At 39.7% G+C, this 9,239-nt stretch overlaps 1 non-coding gene across 1 annotated transcript; it reads left to right on the top strand.

Annotated features, from left to right (window-relative positions):
• The first annotated feature begins 3,047 nt into the window (after positions 1–3,047).
• On the top strand, positions 3,048–3,151 carry LOC148568700 (small nucleolar RNA R71). Its single transcript, XR_015882201.1, has one exon. It is a non-coding gene; the product is annotated as a small nucleolar RNA R71 (small nucleolar RNA).
• Positions 3,152–9,239: the final 6,088 nt, after the last annotated feature.

The raw sequence follows: 9,239 nt of genomic DNA, 5'->3' as shown, positions 1-9,239 counted from the left end.
TGAGTGACCTTTGATTTTAAATTTGTAGAAGTGTGGATGGTTGAAAGAGTGTAGCTAAGGGAGTGGGTGAGAGTGCTTTTGATGGAATAAGGGGTGTTGAAGGTGTGTTCCGAGAGTAAGAAATATGAAGAAAGGAGAATTGGGATGTGAGGAGGTACGGAATAAGAGCCACTTATATAGAGAAGTGATGAGTAAATAAAAAGTGTGGATTGATGGTATAGGCTAATAATGGATGGTTGGGGTTTGGCATGAAATGAGCACAAGGATCACCACTTTTATGATGGGATTGGTTCGGTCTCCAAAGATATTCCCTTTCCAATGTTGCATGACAATATTTCCCAATGCATTCCCCTTTGAAGACATGTGTATAGTCCCCTTTTGTGAAGTGGCCGAACTCCCTTCTTCATTCGTCCCAGCAATTCCATCCAATCCTCCCTTCATTTCTCCTACAAGATAAAAGAAAAAATCAATGAGTTTGGATAGTGGCGGCAAAATTAGAGAATGGAATAACTACTTTTTAAAATTTTCATTTTTAAATAACTAAGTGATATTCATGAATGCAAACCAACTGACTCTCGTTAAAGTTTATGTATGTAACATTGGTGACACCAAACTTAGTTTGTGACCATGCAGTGTAAAAAGAGTTGATTTAGGCTCTAAGATTAACATGATATGAATTGCATTTATGTCCTCTCAGTGTGCCTTGAACACCAAACTTGTTGTTCACTATATGTTGCATATAAGGATTCATTTAAGTGTTTGTCAAAGTTGATTTGGAATTCATGAACCTTGCTTTATTAACTACTTTAAGCCCTAAAAAAAAGATATAAAACATGGGCTGCCTCCCATGAAGCGCTTCTTTAGCGTCATTAGCTTGACGTTTTGCCTTAGTCAAGGTGGTTGGTAATGCTTCAAATCCTCCCCCCTCGCAGTGAATCTATCTCCGTTGGCTTCGTTAAGGATCTCCACATGTTCCAAGGATAGAATTCTACTGATGGTGTAGACTTTAGGCAGCTGAGATGGAATGGTGGGTAGATGAGGTGGAATAGCTGGGAAATGAGTAGAGATTACTTTATCCCCTGGAGAGAAATCCTCTGTAGGGATCTTTTTGTTCCTCCATCCCCTTGGCACCTTCTTCCTTGTTTCTTTTAATGCTATCCTGCTCCTTGTGGTGTCTCTTTCTAGGGAGATTTTGTTGCTGATCTCATGTGACTCTGGTTGGTTTAGCTCCTCTTGAGTTTTTTTTAGCTGTTGTATTTTCTGACTGTATTGTTTGTCAACTAAAGGGATTTCCAAGTGTATTGTTTGTGCTTCAGTGCTTGTTTCTTCCACCAGTGCCTTATTGTGATCTCCCCTTGATTCCTTGTTTTCTTGATCTGCTTCTTGTGAGGGTTTGAAGACATTGAAGGTAAGTTGTTCATCATGTATCCTCAATATTAGCTTTCCTCGCTCCACATCTATGAGTGCCCTGGCTGTGGCTAGGAATGGTCTTCCCAATATGATTGGATGGAGGTAACTCTCTTCCATCTCCAATATGACAAAGTATGTGGGAAGGAAGTAGTTTCCAACCTTTACCAACACGTTTTCAACCACTCCTACTACTTGTTTTTGAGTTTTGTCAGCCAGCTTGATGACTACGTCTGTGGGCATTAGCTCATTGATCTGAAGCTTCTTCATGAGGGATAAAGGCATTAAGTTGATGCTTGCTCCCAAGTCACAGAGTCCTTTATCAATCCTTATTTCTCCTATAGCACAAGGGATGTGAAAACTCCCTGGGTCCTTCCTTTTTGTAGGCAACTCTGGTTGAATGAGAGCACTGCACTCCTTATTCATCACTATTATTTTGCCTCCTTTGATTTAGCTTTTCTTGGTCAGCAGCTCTTTCATGCACTTAATGTATGAGGGCATTTGTTGGAGAGCCTTGATGAATGGTATGTTTACATGGAGAGATGCAAACATGTCGAGGAACTTTGAGTACATTTTCCTTTCTACACCGCCCTTGAGTCTATGGGGAAAAAGGTGCATATGGGTTCAGAATCTCTTTCTCCCTTAACTCCTCCCTCTGTGTGGGGTTGGTTTCTTGGTCACTCTCTTCTTGCTTCTCTGCTGGAATATTTCGATAGTGTTCTAAGGGTTTGTTCAGTTCTTTCTCAGTCTCCTTATCACTTATAGTGACCATCTTGCATTCTTCCCATCTCACCTTCTTTGCTTCACCTCTCAGATTTTTTTCTGTGTCACTTGAGAAGCTATCAGTAGGTTTGGAAATCTGCTGGGAGAGGTATCCCACTTAAGACTCCAGCCTCTTGATGGTGTCTCCCTGATTTTTTATATTAGCTCGCACCTCCTCCTTGAACACTTTGTTGTCTTGGATTTTCTTGCATATGCCTTCAAGTAGAGTCTCAATTCTTGAAAGTCTATCTTCGGATGGTGATGGTGGGTTGAGGTCGGAGTGGTGAGAAGGACTATTTTGGTTTTGATATGGATGTTGGGAGGTATTGTTGGGTGGGTGCTGATATGATCTCTGTGTGGAATGTTGATGAGTTGCATTGTGGTTGGGGTTGTGACGTCTCTGATCTTGGCTTTGATCCTGTTGATTTTCTCACCCAAAATTTGGGTGGTTCTTCCAACCAGGATTATAAGTTTTGGAGTATGGATCATGGGTCTGCCTAGGTGAGTTCCCAATATAGTTGGCTTGTTCCCGGTCACCTTATTCTTCTGCATTTGCTCCCTCCTGAGCTGCTGATGATGTAGTGACTGCTGCCACTTGGTTCCTTTCCATTTTCTTGGTAAGGTCAGCCAGCTTCTTGGTGATCATCTTGTTTTGAGCCAGTAGCGCGTCCATGTTGTTCAGCTCCATTACTCCTCGAGTATTGCCCCTTTCAGAAGCATAGAAGTAGTCATTCTCAGCTACAGTCTCGATGACATCTATGGCTTCTTCAATGGTCTTCTTCTTGTTCAGAGATCCCCCAGATGAGTGGTCTACTGCCTTATTTGATTCATAAGAAAGGCCTTCATATAAAATGTGTAATTGCACCCATTCATTGAACATGTCTGGCGGGCACCTTCTTGTTAAGTCCTTAAACCTCTCCCATGCTTCATAGAGAGTTTCACCATCTTGTTGCCTGAAGGTTTGTACCTCAGCTCTCAACCTGTTGATTCTTTGAGGAGGGTAGAATCTTGCCAAGAATTTGTTCACCACCTCTTCCCAGGTTGTCAAACTCTCCTTTGGGAAGGATTCCAGCCATTTAGATGCCTTATCCTTGAGTGAAAAGGGAAACAGAAGCAGTCTATAAGTGTCCAGATGAACACCATTAGACTTCACAGTATCACATATCCTTAGGAAGGTGGTGAGGTGTTGATTGGGGTCTTCTTGGACACTTCCTCCGAAGGCACAGTTGTTCTGGACTAGGGTGATGAGCTAGAGCTTTAGTTCAAAGTTATTGGCATGTATGGTTGGCTTTTCGATGCTACTTCCATAGTTTTCTGGGTTTGGATTGGTATAAGAGCCTAGAACTCTTCTCTCTTGTCCAGCATGATTCATTGGGCCTTCTCTGGCATGGTTGTGAGCTTCTTCTTCATGATGGTTCTCCATATTCTCCTCCATATTTAGTTCAAAATACTATTCCTCTTTCTCAACACCAACGACTCTCTTTCCTCTTGCTTCCCTCCTTAATCTAAGGAAGGTCCTCTCAGGTTCAGAATCAAAGGAAGTTGAAGCCCCATTTCTTGTACCTGTCATACAACCAACAAAGCAAAAAACAAGAAAGAAATTGAATGGAAATTACTCTTTGTTAGAATGGATGTTAGTGTGAGTGGTGCAATATATCAAACAGTTAGTGGGTTAGTAAATTGAATTGTAAACAATGAAGAAAACACAACAAACAGGTAAGGGATAAAGGAAAGAAAATAGCTAAAACTGAAAGTAAATTACTCAAATGGAATTAAACAAAACAAAAGAAAAATGCTCAATCTAGTTATCCTCCAACTTAATCATTGTCGATACAAAATCAATCCCCGGCAACGGCGACATAAACTTGATGCACAGAAACTTGTCTCTCAACAAATTTTCCTTCGGCAAGTATACCGAATTGTCGTCAAGTAAAAACTCACAATAGAGTGAGGTCGAATCCCACAGGGATTGATTGGTCAAGCAACTTTAATTAGAGGAATGTTCTAGTTGAGCTAAGCAGAAATTGAGTTGAGGAATTGCAGAAAATTAAATGGTGGAAAAGTAAATAACAGAAAATGTAAATACTGGAAATAAATGGCAGAATATAAATGGCATAAAGTAAATTGCAGAATCTTAAATGGGGATTTGGGGAGATGAGCAGAAAAGTAAATGGCAGAAAATAAAGAGAATGGATAAGTGAAGAGAGCGAAACTCTCGCGCGATCTAGAATTTTCACAATATATTGGCGTTGTAAGTATAGCTTCTAGACCAACAAGAATTCCTTTCTTACAAAAGTTTTGGTTGTCACAAGTAACAAACCCCTTTAAAATTGATAACCGAAGTATTTAAACCTCGGGTCGTCTTCTCAAGGAACTGCAGGGAGGTATGTTCTTATTATTGGTTATGAGTTTTGTAAATTGAGGGTTTTGAAAGTAAGGAACAAGTAATTTAAATGACAAGTAAAATAAATAAATAACTGTAAAATAAACTCTTGGCAAGATATGAAAATTCGGAAGTCCTATCCTAGTTATCCTTATCAATGGTGATGAGAATTATATTTTGCTCTCTACTAAGTCAACCTCTAACTATGAAGGTAAGTCAAGGGGATAAATCAATTTAACACCTAAATTCCTAGTCAACTCCTAAGGGGAGACTAGAGTTATAGGAATTTAAATCAATCAGCAAAGATAACAATTATTAATCACAATGAGTTTGACAACTCAAGAGTTACCAATTAATCAACCAAAGCAAAAAGGAAAAAAATCTAAATTATTTATATAATAAAGGAAAGCAATCATAATTCTGAAATACCTCAAATTATATTAAATAGAAAATCAATCTAAACATAAAGAGTTCATAAGCCAATCTGGCAACATAAGTAATTGAATGAGAGCATTAAAGTATCTGAAAGTAAAAGATAAATATAAAGTAAAAGAAATATTGAACCTAATGAAGAGTTGAAATTCTAAATTGAAATAATAAGAAATCCTAATCCTAAAACCTAAAAGAGAAGAGAGAACCTCTCTCTAAAAACTACATCTAATTCATCAAAAGTGAATAATTGAAGACTCTCCAATGAATGGATGCATTCCCCCACTTTATAACCTCTAATCTGTGCCTTCTGGACTTGGATCTGGGCCAAAAAGGGTTTCAGAAATCGCTGGGAGCATTTTCTGTAATTTCTGGTGCGTGGCGTCTGTCACGCGTCCGCGTGGGTCACGCGGTCGCGTCATCTGGGAGTTTTCCTTATCACGCATTCGCGTCAGTCACGCGTACGCGTCATGTGCGTTCTGCTCAAGGCACGTGTCCGCGTCAGTCACGCATTCGCGTCACTACCTTTTCGCGCTAGGCATGCGGCCGCGTCGTCCATGCGTTCGAGTCGCTGCTAGTTTCTTCAAAAACTCCATTTTGTGCTTTTCTTCCATTTTTGTATGTTTCCTTTCCATCCTTTAAAGCATTCCTGCCTTAGGAGATCTGAAAATACTCAACACACAAATCACGGCATTGAATAGTAATAAAAGGTGATTTAAAATAATTATTTTTAAAGCATAGGAAACATGTTTTTCACATATATCACATAATAGGGAAGAGAAAGTAAAACCATGCAATTTACATGAATAAGTGGGTGAAGGATTGAATAAATCACTTAAATTAAGCACAAAATATATCATAAAATATGGGTTTATCAACCTCCCCACACTTAAACAATAGCATGTCCTCATGCTAAATCCAAGATAGAGAGTAAGGTGAAGTGGTGGAATCTCATGCAATGCAATCTATTCTAAATGCAACTACCTAAATGAGCCATGCAATTCTAATTATTATTCCCTTGTATATAAAACTTACATGTAGTTAAATTAATTCACATCCTCAAGGAATCATATATGCATAGACAAACCCTAGATAATGTTTAAAGCACTTTTACAATTGAGATGGGTAAAAAGATTTTACATACTTGCAAGACAATTAACAATTTAAGCAGAGATATATGGTGATGAACTATTGAACCCTCACTGGATTTTGTGTTTACTCTCTAGTCACTCAGTGTTTATTGGGTTAATCACTCTATTCTTCTTTTTATCCTTACTTTCTATAACTTTGTCCTTCATCTAACCTATCAACAATTATAGAATACAGACATACAAAAATCATGAGGTCTTTTTTTAAAGGTAAGGGTATATGTATAAGGCTAAGTGAGCTAATAAAGGAATCCTTGATTAGTCTAAGATCTCACCTAACATACATATTTTTTAATTCAAAGTTTCTTAACCTATTTGCCCAAACTTTCTCACTTTGTATTGCAAGCTCATGCATTAACTTTAATTTTATCCCATGTGCATTGATTCTTTTTATTTTTGCAATTGGAGAATTTTTGCATCCCCTTAATTAAATACCGAAAATGTAAATAATAATTATTATTTTTTTTAATGCACATGGTAATTCAATTGTTTTGATTTCACATGAGCATGCTTCCCAAATTTTTATTTTGAAACATCTTTATTCTTTTTAACTTTCCACCTTTGTTTCTATCATCCATGTTCCCATAAGGTTCCCCACACTTAAACAACACACAATTTCTATCTTAAGCTAACCAAGGATTCAACTTGGGATTTTTATTTTGTTTTTCTGCTTAAGGCTAGTAATGTGGTTTATAGAACAAGAGGGGATTAAAAAACTCAAGGGGGCTAACAAGGGTGATGTAAAAGGTAGGCTAATTTGGGATAAGTGAGGAAAAATTCAAATGATGGCCTCAATCATCTCTTAGTATGTATCTATACTCTATAATTGGACATATAGATTAAAACAAAGTAAAGAACACCAGAATGAAAAAGAAGGGCAAAACACACAGGAATAAAAATTATGGTTTGAATGTAACCATACAATTAAGCTCAAAACTCACAGGCTGTGTGTTCTCTAGCTCAAAAAATCATATATCAGTTACACATGTCATGCAAGTAAAAATTAAGAGTTCCCATTATTCTTAATGTAAATCTTAGGGTGCCTTTAAAGTTTTAGTGTTGTTCCTTGATGACTAACTAACATGTAATGCTATATATACAAGGTGTGTGGATTATTTTGATTATGTTAAAGTCTCTAGTTTACTTCCTTTTTATTTTTAATTTAAACCAAACCATCATATGCTAAAAGGGTAAACTATACTAATTAATCCACATATTCTATAACTCATAAGTTTAGAATTGCAAACTAAACTAACTGGCTAAGGTATAAACTAAAGTGCAAAATGCGGAAGAGTAAAAATACAGCAAAAGAACAGTGTGCAAGTACTGAAAAGTAAAAATAAAGATAAAAATACAGAAAAAATAAACAAAATAAGATAAAAAGAGTCTGTAGTGGTTCACCAAAAAGATATGCCAGGGATGGCTACCTCCCCACACATAAAATAAAGCATCATCCTCGATGCTCACTCAAGCTGGGTGTGAAGGGGTGTCATCACCGGAAGGATGGGCTGCTGGAGTCGCTGTGGTGGCCTGAGGGTCTGCAGACTGGATGAGGGTAGGAGGATCTGTCTGCTGCAGTAGAGGCTCTGACTGGATAGGAATCTCTGCATCTGCGGCCTGTATCTGGTGTGGCTCCTCCTGCTGTGGCGCAGCCTGCTCTGAGCCTGCCTGCTCGGCCTCTCTCTATGGATGGGTCTCCTCCTCATGCGCCTCTGCCTCCTCCTCAGATGGCTTTGATGGTGTGTCAAGCTTGGAGGGGAAGTCACTGCCAGATCGGATCATCATCTTGAGGTGCTCATAGCGTTGCTTGTTGCGACGCTCGGATCTCTCATATCGCCGCTTGTTGCGATGCTCCATCTGGTCCAGCTGCTGGAATAAGCGGTGCACGAGGTGGTAAACGGGCTCTGAGGCAGGTGGAGGTGCAGTGGGTGGAGCTGGTGCAGCAGTGGAAGAAGAAGGGGCAGCTGAAGGCGTGGCTGTCTCATCAGAAGCGGTCAGGAATGGAGGTCTGTAGCCTAAAGCTTGAAACTTCCTGCTGTGAGGAATAATCTTCTTGTAGTCCGCAGCAGGTGGCCTCTCATCAGCATCCTCCCAAGGCACGTCAGCTCGACGGCCTAGCTGGGTGACCAGGTAAGGGAAAGGAAGGGTGCCTCTGACATGGACCCTAGCCATATAGTGCCAGATGAATCGTGGCAGATACAGGTCCTTACCCTCCAGCACACACCAGAGAAGGGTGATCATAGTAGCAGGCAGCTCCGTCTCATGAGTGTTCGGCATAACAAAGTTGCTCAGGATCTGGTGCCAGAGCCGAGCCTCATCATTCAGATACATAAGCTTGATTCCTTTAGGCATTGTGGTGTTCTTACCCATGACCCATGGGACAGTAGGGTCAAGGGCTATCCTCTCCTTGACAACACCAGTCAAATCGCATAAACCTCATATCCTCTTCAGCCTTTTGGTAACCGTCAGGCTGATCGAACTTAGGCTGAAGGCGCAGAATATCCTCAATGGCTTCCTCAGTTACCAATATCTATTTCCCTCTGAGGTGCACTGCATCCAGGGAAGTCTTGAAATAGTTGCAGTAAAACTCTCTTACCCAGGAAGCATTGACCTCTATCAGGTTTCTCTCTAAGAAGAACCAGCCTCTCTGTTTGATCTGATCAGAGGTGTACTACTGTAGTTCTTCTGGAATTTTCAGAGTTCGCTTCAGGTACAGGTTTCTGGAGGTGGCAAACACTAGATACTTCAGCTCACAGTATCTGTTTGCAAATTTTACCGGATCATTGGCAACGAGGAGCTGGTCAGCCTTCTCCTGCAGGGTAAAGTGCTTTTCCTACCAGGAGTCATCATGCATAATGTCCAGGATGGACATAGAGGATTCACCTCTTTTCTGTTTGCCAGTTGTTGCTTCGCCTTTTCCCTTATGCTGAGGGTCAGACATCCTGAAAAATAGAAATCTAAGATATAATAAAAACAGGAAAACAAGTAGGCAAATAACAAGATAAGCACATAGTGGCAAATGAGCAGTAGAATTATGAAATGAGTTGAATAATTGTGCATTTTGGATTGTTTCAGAGTTAAAAAGCTGAGATGAGAAATGACAATCTAAA

This window comes from Arachis ipaensis, chromosome B4 (assembly GCF_059453495.1).
Source record: "Arachis ipaensis isolate K30076 ecotype BB chromosome B4, ASM5945349v1, whole genome shotgun sequence".
Lineage (NCBI taxonomy): Eukaryota > Viridiplantae > Streptophyta > Magnoliopsida > Fabales > Fabaceae > Arachis > Arachis ipaensis.
The sequence above is the reverse complement of the archived record's forward strand: the minus strand, read 5'-3'. Positions and strand labels throughout refer to the sequence as shown.